General features: G+C 38.1%; 1 protein-coding gene across 1 annotated transcript in view; it reads right to left on the reverse strand.

Moving 5' to 3' along the window:
* Window positions 1-12,221, reverse strand: part of MACROD2 (mono-ADP ribosylhydrolase 2) — a 1,996,248-nt gene that overhangs the window by 70,494 nt on the left and 1,913,533 nt on the right. The gene's annotated exons all lie outside the window — the stretch shown is intronic.

Here is a 12,221-nt window from a genome sequence, read left to right on the forward strand (position 1 = left end):
TGGTAGAGATTAAAACATTTAAGTGCTCATTAAGAGAGAAAATGGAAATCTTTCCATTTTGCCTATTAATAACATATTTTATGCTGAGGCTATTTCACTGTTGAATTAAAAAAAAAAAAAAAAGCCAGAGCTAGGGGTGGTTATAGGCATGAAGGGGATGCAGAGGAGCTTGGGCTGTTTGCCTGCTTACAGTCCTGTGGTAGATTGCATTACTGTTCCAACCTGTCCCTACTGCTTTCTGTAAGAGGGCACTACTTCCCTGTCTGTGACCATGTGACCTGTCAGGGCCCCTGTGCGACAAGTGTATCTTCCCACCTCATTGATGCCAGGCCTATTCATGTGACTTGGTTTAAGAAAACGGCACAGCAACAAGCATGCTGGGTACTACATTTAAGCAGAAGTTTCAAGATCCATTTCATGTTTCCTGCATCTCTTTCTCCTGAAAGAGTATGCTCCTTCAGCCTAAAACTTGTGGAACAGAACCAAGCAGTGACATGGCAAACTTTCGTTGTTGTAAGTTTTTGGGACTTTTGAGGTTGTTACTACAGCACAGATGACTTAAACAACCTCTCATCTTTATAGCTTCCTCTTTAAACAACTATTCTTAATCTGCCTGCTATAGTACTTCCCCTTGGTTCATTCTCTGACAGACTGACCAACTCTAAAAAAAAAAGTACTTTTTTGACATCCATTGCTCTTGAGCTCAATTTTATTCAAAAGGATCTGATAAAAAATTACAACTATAGTATATTTGAACTTTGAAGCTAAAAACCTCAAGCTGCCTTTGATGTCTTTCTGTCATCACTTCTAAAATTCAATAAAATGCCAAGATTTGACGATTCTGAAAAATGCTTTTTTTTTTCCCTATATAGTCCCCATTGCCTTTCTTCATTCAGAGATATATTGTCTCTCTTGGCTCTTGTGTGTGTGTGTGTGTGTGTGTGTGTGTGTGTGTGTGTTGAATTGCTAACAGTAATATCATTTAAAATATGTATTTGATCAAGACCTGTCCACTGCTGATAAACCCTATTCATCCGCCTTTCTCCCTATCGCTACTCAAAGTGTGGTGCATGGGCAAGAAACATTAGAATTTCCTGAGAGCTTTTCAAAACGACAGGATTTCAGGCCTCATGTCAGACCTGCAGAATCAGAGTGTGCATTTTAACATTTCTAGGTGTTCCATTTGCACACTAAATCTTGCGAAGCACTAGCCTAGGAAATACATTTGCAAATTATTGATTCCATCCAAATGCCATACATTGTCTACCCATTTTATTCACATTTTCTCTAATCATATCAGGCCTGTAAAGTAAGTATTATGAACCCTATTCTGCTTTCAAAATTCTTAAGTAGGTTTATCTGACTACTAATCCCTTTTTCTTTTTTTTTTGTGCTTTTGCCTTTTAATTTTTAAAATTGAAGTATAGCTTGCATATAGTAAAACACTCAAGCCTTAAGAGGACAGGTTTTTAAATATACAACCATGTATCTCCCTGTCAATCACCATCCAGATCAAGAACATTTCTAGTACCAAGGGCTCTGCTCTCTCTGTTGGTGCCTACAGATACCCTCCCTGCCCCCACAGGTAATTCTTCTGTTTTTGAATTTAATACAAACAGAACATAATGTATGTGCTGTATTGTATCTTACTTTTTTACACGTTTTCTCTGAGGTTAATCTGAGTTGCTGCATGCACTCATAAATTCACTATTTTTCATTGAAGTAGACTATTCCACTGTCTGATTATTCAACATTATATAGATGTTAAAATGTCAAATTATTTTCAAGATGGGGCTATTATGAATAATACTGCTAAAAATTATTGCACATTTTTTTTTGCTGGACATAAGTGCTCATATGTACTCATCTGCCTTAGGTATGAATTCACCTGTGAAACTACTAAGGAATAGGCAACATACATGTTTAGCTTTCCTAGGTCCTAAAAAACAATGTTCCAAAGCGTTTGCCCCATTTGCACTCCCTCCTGAAATGTATGAGAATTTCACTTGTGCTTTTTATTCTTTACTGTCATGATACTAATCACAAAATTCTTTAATATGGAGGAACCAGGAAACATCTTTCACCCAGACCAGTGGTCTGCAAACTCATTAGTCAACAGAGCCAAATATCAATAGTACAACGATTGAAATTTCTTTTGAGAGCCAATTTTTTTAAACTTAAACTTCTTCTAACACCACTTCTTCAAAATAGACTCACCCAGGCCATGGTATTTTGTGGAAGAGCCACACTCAAGGGGCCAAAGAGCCACATGTGGCTCGCAAGCCTAAGTTTGCCGACCACGGCCCCAGACCCATTTCCACCCTTCTCACCTTTAGGGACCATAAAAAGTGATCACATCTTTGGTTATTGAGTTCCTTTGCTCATTCATCTATTTATTATTCTCCTTAGTACACTGTAATAATAGCTTTGTCTGCTTTAGTCACTTTTACCAGGTTATAAACATTGTGAAGACAGAGATTGTGTTTTATTCGTATTTTCCTTCCCAACACCTACTGATAAGGAGTGATCAATAAATAACTATTTAATTTTCCCATTATAGTACCTATCAATATCTGTAAATAGTAATCAGGGACTGTAACTTACTTCCCATCACACCCTCTAGCAATAAGTGCCTTAGGCTACTAAGCTCTTCATGCTCAATATACTATATTGATGGCAAAGAACCATGAAAGGAGAACTGGATGTTCTTTGGGATTTACTTTCATTATTATTTTTAAGGCCAAATAAACTAGATAATATCTTATATTCTCTATTTGGCTTTATATGAGGATATGTCTCCTGCTAAAGTTTCTAGTCACTTTGACATTTATTTATTGGGAAGATGATATTGAGAGGGAACCTTCACTGTTTATCGAGTGAGCCTCCTTCTCTCTCACTGTGAATATTGGGAACTCTCAAAGTCATTGCTGTGACCTGAACTCATTATTTGTGATCTGAACAATGAAGAGAGAGAGAGAGAGAGAGAGGAAAAGCAAGCCACTCTGTATTCTTGTGCATATCCAGTCCCATTGCTCCACTTGGATATTTTTAGAGGAATGCTATCAGGAATAGGGAGATCAGAGCCAGGGGCACTGCTGATATGGTGGGGCTACCCCAGGAGGCAGCCTATGGCTGTTGATGAGTACTAACTAGGGCTTTTCTCTGTGACTAGCAAGGTCTGTCCCTTAACTTTGTGGATGAGAGGCCATTGCAAGACTTTTGTGTAGTATCTCTCTCCTCTGCCTTTTTCCTCTTGTCCCATTATGTTTACCTATTTTAGCAATCTTTGCTTGAAATGGAAATATTTTCTAATTTTTCTGAAAGTTAGTAAAAAAAAAATAGAAGAAATGAAGTGTATAGATTTGAAATCTAAGAATAATCATAACTGCTTATTCCTGAACCAAGCCAGGGTTTGGCATATCACACAGAGGCATGTGTGGTTCTTTGCCTGGTACCCAGGCCTGCTGCCTGTTAATGATGACTCCAGCCCATCTGCCTTTCTCTCTAGTGCACCCAGACATTCCAACATTCCATCTTGCTTTCTTGACCCCATGGGGCAAGTTTTATGTTTACCTCTTCACATTCAGTCTAGTTGAATTCTACCCCCTGTCTTTTGACCTAATCCCTCCTGGCTAAGAAACAAAAAAACTTAAAGGATCCTGCAGTTTATATTTATATTTTTTATACAGTGAGCTCAGTCATCCATACTAATGGGAGGGACCATTAGAAAAGATAATCCAAAAATCCATTCCATTTTCTTTAGAAATAGATCACATGTTTGCTTCCTGGAGCCCTGGTAATTAAGTTTGGCTCAAGCTAATGTTTTAATTAATTTGCATAAAAATTTGTCTGGGAACATCAGTCTGGAATTAAACATTTCTAGAGGATAAACCTAAACTCACTTTTCAAATGGACTGTTTTTAAACAATAGCAACAACAATGTGGTTTTATTGTTTGTAGATTATTAGATGCTTCTGTCTTCCTAAGGACAAAGACTTTGTTTCTTTGATGTTTGTCTTAAGGATAATAGAAATTGTGTTCTTTTGTTAAACTTAAAACGTTATTTCTGCTGTTCTTCAAAATGGTATTTTTTGTTGCTCTGGCAGGGTAGCTCCGTTGGTTAGAGCATCTTCCATTACCCAAAAAGGTTATGGTTTCCATTCTTGGTCAGGGCACATACCTAGGTTGAGGATTCGATTTGTGGGAGGCAACCCATCAATTTTTAAAATCACATCATTGTTTCTCTCTCTCTCTCTCTCAAATCAATAACCATGTCCTCGGGTGAGAATAAAAACAATTGTACCTTTCCATGTCTAAAGTACCCCAGCTAAGAGCAAAATTTTGATTAGAGTGAATTTGATTATCTTTTAGCCATCCTTAGTTTTTTCCTAGGGCAAATATTTTCCAAAATTATTTCTAAAATTTTTTTTTTTTGTAGTTACAAAAGAAAGGCAATTTCTTTATAGAAACACTGAAAAGGCATGCAAGTATTAATAGTACAGATATTTACAACTGAGGGGTTGACACTGTTAATATTGTAAACTGCTATCACTCTTGTGTGTGCACACAGGTATGTACATAACTATATATATGTATGTAAATGTGTACCTGTTATGTGTACATATATGCATATACAGAAATATATAAATGCTTTGATTTTTGCTATTTTAACTCATATTTTATAAGCATCTTTATACTGTCATGATAATTTCTTCAGAAATCTTGTTTTTAAAAGATGTATCTTATTCCATTTTATGGACAAACATTTGGATGTTTTCTTCGTGTCATTAAATTATTGCAATGAACATTTTTGTGAATGAATATCTCTATAATTTTGGTGGGTGTTAATTTAAAATAAATTCCCAAAGCATAATTTTTGGATTGAAATATGAACATTTCACCATTTATTAGGTTTTGTCAAAATTACTGATGAGGAGATTATGCCCATTAGTCTCCCACTAATGGTGTGTGTGTTTGGACACCCTATTCAGACTAATGCTATGCATTTTCAATCCTGCTGAAATATACTATATTCAAAAAGAAAAGATAAAATCATGTTTTATCTGCATTTCTTTAAGTAATGAAGAGATAGGTCATGTCTTCATAATTATAACTAGAGGCCCGATGCATGAAATTCGTGCACTGGGGTGTGTGTGTGTGTGTGTGTGTGTGTTATACTGACTATACTCTCATGTTTGGTATGATCTTTTCTGGAAAATTCAGAAAGTAGTATAGATAGATTATATAGGATAGAACTGCTTAAATGGGGGGGGGGGTGTTAAAAGCCTTTTTCATCAGGAGGAGATGCTCTTGGCAGACAAATACATAATCCCTATATCTGGACTGATAGCCAGCCATATGCACTATACTGCCAAACCGGTCATTAAAAAATTGAACTGCTTTTTTACACCTTACACCAAACAGCTGTTGCCCTTAAAACCCCTCCTCAGCCCCCATTTTAGGTTCTGCCTTCACAGTTCACCCAGATTATGTTCTGATTGGTCAGTTTCTATGCCAGTCAGCATCAAAAGCTCCGCCTCCTAGGCAGCCATTGGCTCTTCACAGTTCACCCAGATTTGGTTCTGATTATAGTTTCATTTTTATATTTAATCCTTGATCCTTCTAGAATTGAAGCTGGTATAAGGAATGAGATTGGGAGTCAGCTTATTTTTCCAAATGTCAAATAGTTGTCTTAATACCATTCAGTGAGTCATCTGTCTTTGAACTGTCAGCCAAAATATGTACTAAAATCCCATATCTCCTTGGGTCTATTTCTAAACTCTTTTTCCTGTTTCATTGATCAGCCTGTCTATTCCAACAGTAGTACTGCACTGTTAATCACATTTTTCAAAGATTCCATGTCATTATTTAGTCTATTTATTCTGTCATTGATTGAAAATATATATGGGAATGCACCATTGCATTTCCAATGGGATTTTATTCATATTGTATCTTTTCATATCATCTGACACATAAAAACCCATTATTGTTATATTTAATCAGGGGTTTAAATATCCTATATGATAAAAGCCTAATATGCAAATTGTCCCCTCGGGCAGTCATTTGACCAGGAGTTTGACTCCTTGCTACGATGTGCGCTGACCACCAGGGGGCAACGTGGAACATGGTGGGCGTAGGCCATGCACTATAACCTCTCCCAGGCTACCTGGGGGCAGGGGTGATGGGGACGGAGATGTGGTGAGAATGTGGGGTATTCACGAAGCTTGCTCTCACTCCCCCTGCTACCCTCCTCAGGGACACCTGCCCTGCACCTGCGCAGCCTCTGGGACCACAGGAGCCGGTCAGGCTCCCTGTGGGTTAGTGCAGGAGCTGGTCTGCGAGGCTGGCTGGGAGAAATCATGCTGCCTGCCTGGCTTCTGTGCAGCGCTGGTGTGTGGCCCAGAGGCCCACACTGCACCCCGGCCCATGGTGTCTGGCTGCACTCACTGCATCTTTGCATGGGGACTTGGGCACCATTACTCAGTCAGAGGGGTTTGGGGGCGTGTAGGGCCCAGGTGCTTCCCAGGACCTAGAGGTCAGCTGGGACCTGCCCTTCCATGCCAGATGCTTGCACTTTGATGGCCGGCCAGCCCTAGGGACAGTACCAATGCATGAATTTCATGCACTGGGCCTCTAGTTATTGATATAAAATGACAAACTTTCTCACTTGAGACATTTTGCTAGAAACCTAACTGGATATATTCTAAAGAAGTTTTTTGTGTTTTCTTTTGATGTTCCTTTCCCAACTACAGCTTTTTCTAACTTTGTATTTTTAATCTCTTAGTACCGTATTTTCTGGCGTATAAGACGACTTTTTAACCCAGGAAAATCTTCTATACGCCCAGTCATCTTATACGCCGGAAAATATGGTATTTTACTGAAATGAATTCAATCGGACTGGTTTTTAACACTTAATAAAGTAACTTAATTACATTTACTATCATAACTATTTGCATGTATTTCTGCCATCTTATTTGATATATTGTCCTGTGTTAGACTACTTTTTAAAATTATCGTTTGCATTACTGACTATACTCTCATGTTTGGTATGATCTGAAAATTCAGAAAGTAAGATATCTTCCTTTAATTCTATTGTTATTTAATTCTATTTGTATCACAAAAAATTTCAAATTATTCTTAAACCTAACATTGTCAGAACCTGTAGCATAGCATGATTTTTAGTTTTTAATTGCTTTTATGGAAGACAGCCTTGTATGCAATAACCCCAATCCTCACCATAATCTTTGTTTTATAAACTCTGCTGTTGATATTTCCTTTCTTTTTTGTTCTCCCTAATTTCCTTCCTTATTACCTCTATTTCTTCTTTCCTATTTTAATTATTTTATAAAAATGCAACATACAGAAAAGTACATGCAAAAAAATACAGAGCTCAATTAACCAAAAGCAAGTAGAAAATATCCTTAAGGTAACCATTCACCGCAGAAAGAATTCCAGCTCACAGTCTAATCAGTACCTCTTTCTCATCACCAGTTAACCAATAACAACTGTCATAGTAATAACTACCTAGATTTTGTTTTTATCATGTAAGCACAGCTTTCTATCATAGTTATTTTTCCTACTTTTAAATGTTGACATAAAGGAATTGTACAGAATATAAGCTTTTATGCCTTCTTCAGTTTAATATTTTTGAGATTCATCTTTGTTTCTTCCTGTAATTGTAGTTTATAGGTTCTGATGAGACTTCTGCTTCATCCTTGTGTTTGTTCCTCTTTATGTAACCTGCCTTTTCCTTATGATATTGCTTTTGAGATATTTCTCTTTATCACTAATGTTGAGCAAGTTGGGTATGATGTACTTAGCTATAATTTTCTTTATGAATTTTGTGTGTTGGGTCATATAAATTCTTGGATATATGGGTTCATAGTTTTAATGAAATCTTTGAAAATATCATTCATAATTTACTCAGATATTTTTTTCTGTCTTTCCCTCTCAGATCTGTCTTCAGAGGTTTTAATGCATATATATTGGAATTGGAATTATCCTTGGAGTTGTTCCATAGCTCATCGAGAGCCTTCTCTTTTTCCTCAGACTCTTATTCTGTTTTTTTAAATATATATTTTTATTGATTTAAGAGAGGAAGGGAGAGGAAGAGAGATATAGAAACATCAATGATGAGAGAGAATCATTGATAGGCTGCCTCCTGCATGCCCCCCACTTGGAGATTGAGCCCACAACCCAGACATGTGCCCTGACTGGAATCAATCCATGACCTCCTAGTTCATAGGTCGATTCTCAACTAAGGAGCCACACTGGCTGGGCTGTTCTCTGTTTTAATTTGAATAGTTTCTATTGCTGTAGCTTAAAATTCACTAATCTTTTCTTTTGCAGTATCTAATCTGCCATGATTCCTATCAAGTATGATTTTCATCTCAAACACTGTTTTTTTAATTTTTTTTTTTAATTTAAGAAATCTTTATTGTTCAGATTATTATAATTGTTCCATTTTCCCCCATAGTTCCCCTCCACCCAGTTCCCACCCCACCCTTTGCCCTTACCCACCCCCACTGCCCTCATCCATAGGTGTACAATTTTTGTCCCGTCTCTTCCTGCACCCCCCACACCCCTTTCCCCCTGAGAATTGTCAGTCCACTCCCTTTCTATGCCCCGATTCTATTATATTCACCAGTTTATTCTGTCATCAGATTTTTTTATTCACTTGATTTTTAGATTCACTTGTTGATAGATATGTATTTGTTGTTCATAATTTTTATCTTTACCTTTTGCTGCTTCTTCCTCTTCTTAAATACCCTTCAGCATTTCATATAATACTGGTTTGGTTGTGATGAACTCCTTTAGCTTTTTCTTATCTGTGAAGCTCTTTATCTGACCTTCAATTCTGAATTATAGCTTTGCTGGGTAGAGTAATCTTGGTTGTAGGTTCTTGCTATTCATCACTTTGAATATTTCTTGCCACTCCCATCTGGCCTGAATAGTTTCTGTTGAGAAATCAGCTGACAATCATATGGATGCTCCCCTGTAGGTAACTGTTTTTCTCTTGCTGCTTTTAATATTCTCTCTTTGTCTTTTGCTCTTGGCATTTTAATTATGATGTGTCTTGGTATGGTCCTCTTTGGATTCCTTTTGTTTGGGGTTCTCTGTGCTTCCTGGACTTATAAGTCTATTTCTTTCACCGCGTGGGGTAAGTTTTCAGTCATTATTTCTTCAAATAGGTTTTCAGTATCTTGCTCTCTCTCTTCTTCTGGCACCCCCATAGTTCTGATGTTGGTATGCTTGAGGTTGTCCCAGAGGCTCCTTACACTTTCTTCATATTTTTGGATTCTTTTTGCTTTTCTGGTTGAGTGTTTTCTGCTTCTTTGTATTTCAAATCTTTGACTTGATTCTTGTGGTCCTCTAGTCTGCTGTTAGATCTCTGTATAATATTTTTTATTTCAGTCAGTGTATGCTTAATTCCTAGTTGGTCCTTTTTCATATCCTCGAGGGTCTCGCTAAATTTATCGGCCTTTTCTAGAAAATTCTTGAAAAACCTTATAACCGTGGTTTTGAACTCCATATCCAGTCATTTGCTTTCCTCCATTTCTTTCATTTGTGATCTGTTTCTTTGTCTCTGCATTTTGGTTGCTTCCCTGAGTTGATAGAGTGGCTTTGTGTGCTATGTTTCCTATATGGCCCAGTGGCTCAGCCTCCCCCAGTTACCTGAGGTGGACACTTTTGGTGCACCCCTTTGTGGGCTGTGTGCACAGTCTTGTAGTTAAGCCTTGTTGTTGGTATCACTGGGAGGACTTGACCTCCAGGCCAATTGGCTGTGAGGATCAGCTGTGTCTATGCTAGGAGAACTTCTGTGCTGGAGACACCCTTATGAGACAAGACTTGCAAAAGCCTCTGTGCTCAGCTTGGATGGCGTGGAGTTTCAGGACAGAGCAGACAGCATTGGTTTCCCGTCAGCCCTGCCCTAATAGGCCCCTGTGTCTCAGTGTCCCGTGGTAATCACTGCTAGAACTTCTGAGAGAAAGCTGCCCTCGAGTTCTGCCTGCTGCCAGACAGTCCAGTTTCTTCCCGAATGAGTCTGGGTCCCCAGAGTCTCGCCCAGAACTGGAGTTAAGTGCAGTTGGGAGCTTTTGTCTCCCTCCCGCTTGAGAAAGCCAGCTGCGTACTCAGTTGCCTGCCCTCTCTGTGCATGCATGTCTCAGTACCTCTGCCTCCTGCAGCTCCTCTGTGTCTCAGTGTGCTTTTCTCTTTCCTTCTAGTTGTAGAATTTCCACTCAGCCAGCCTTCCCGTGGTTCCGAATGATGTCCATTTTGTGTTTTAGTTGTAGTTTTAAATTGTTGTGTGAGGCAGCAGTTTAGGTGTTTACCTATGCCGCCATCTTGGTTTCTCTTTCAGCCACTGTTTTTAATCTCTAGAAATTCCATTTGGATATTTTTATATCAGCCATGTTTCTAGTTAACATGGAAAATCCTTATTTTATTTTTTCGAAGTTGTGGAATACCTGTACAATAATAATATTTTTGCAACATGATCGTTCATATTATTACTCTATTTGTGCCATTTGGATTGGTTTCTATCAATTGATTTCTTCTATTGGTCATAATTTTCTGCTTCTTTTCAAGAATTGGGAAGGGTCTGAAATTTTACCTCACTTGCACTTAATAAGGTAGCTAGTCACAATTCCATGGCTGCTGACAGAAGACAGACTCCTAGGCCAGAGATGAATAATGACTTATTATTCAGAGCAAGAGCAGTAGCCAGACTACTTGCACTTGTTTCCTGAGCCTCAATGCCCATTTGGGTGACCAAGTAAAACTTGCACACTCCATGGGTTGTATTATGGAGAGGACGCTTGACCTTAGATAATTTGACTATTTTGTAATGGACAGTGATCATGTCTGTTCCTTGGGAGAGGTACACTATTCTTATCTTCCAAGGCTGTAAGCAAACCTGTTGTTTGCTCCAGAGGGAGACAGTTTGATGTCTTCCAAGATTGTTCGCTATACAACCATCCTGAAAAAGATTGGCCAAACAAAGGCAATCACCCTCTGTAAAATGTACAAAATGGAAGAGATGCATGGAGATTTGTCTTGCATTACTTTTTTATGCCCAGTAATTTTGTCTATTACTCTGATGGGTATGAGATATATTTACATTTCTATAAATATTTTTGAGCTTCATTCTGGGATCAGTTAAGTTATTCAGAAACAGTTTGAACTTTTCAAATCTTGCTTTTAAGCTGAATCAAGGTAGGACAAGAGCAGCACTTGATATATTGCTAGTTTTGGTCCACTATTGAGGCAAAGTCCTTCTAAGCCCTCCATGACTTTTTAAGTTTTCCAGTATGCCTGGAACAGGCATTTCTCCCAGCCCTCTGGAAACTTCAGATATCATGCTCTCAAATCCTTTAGTGTTCTTTATCCAGCTTCTCATGCATGCACTGGTAATTTACAATCATGCATGCACTGATCAGTACTCAGCCAAAGACTTGAGGGATTCCCTTTGTAGATCTCTAAAAAGTTCCCTCTGTGGAACTCTCTCCAGTACTCAGCCCTGAAAATAGTAGATACCTTGGCCTTCCAGGAATTTTAGCTCTATCTCCTCAACTCAGGAGTCTGTCGGGCTCTGCCTGAATTCCTCCTCTTTGCATTTTGGTCTGGGAAGTCTCTCCCAGCATTTATCTGGGACATCATAGGACTCACCTCATTTCCTGACTTAGGTTATAATAGAGACATTACATTTTAATGTTAATTGGTGTTTTTATTCTCCACAACACTGATGTGCCTGGAAAAACAGCACAATTAATTTACCTCATCCCAATACATGCCATTATTGTAGTGTATTTTAATTTGTGATATATCTTTTTAAATTTTCATCTTTCAATTATACTTTAAGTATATCTTAACTCCCACAATACATTGCTATTATTATAATCATCATTATTGATTTGTGCCATCAATATTCATTTAGACTTATTTAATAATTACCATTGACCTTGCTATTAATTCCTTCCTTCATCTTTGACCTCGTAACTGGAATTGGTATCATCCTACCTTAAGAACACCAGAATTTCTCCAGTGATGAACTTTTCTTTTATTGGTCTGAAACATCCTTAATTAACCTTTTATTCTTGAAACATACAGTTTGTCTGGGTTTAGAATTCTTGGTTAGCAATTTTCTCTTGCATTATCTTTTTACTAGAGGCCCAGTGCACGAAATTTGTGCATGGAGGGGGGTTGTCCCTCAGCCCAGC

This window comes from Eptesicus fuscus, chromosome 12, assembly GCF_027574615.1.
Source record: "Eptesicus fuscus isolate TK198812 chromosome 12, DD_ASM_mEF_20220401, whole genome shotgun sequence".
Taxonomy (NCBI): Eukaryota; Metazoa; Chordata; class Mammalia; order Chiroptera; family Vespertilionidae; genus Eptesicus; species Eptesicus fuscus.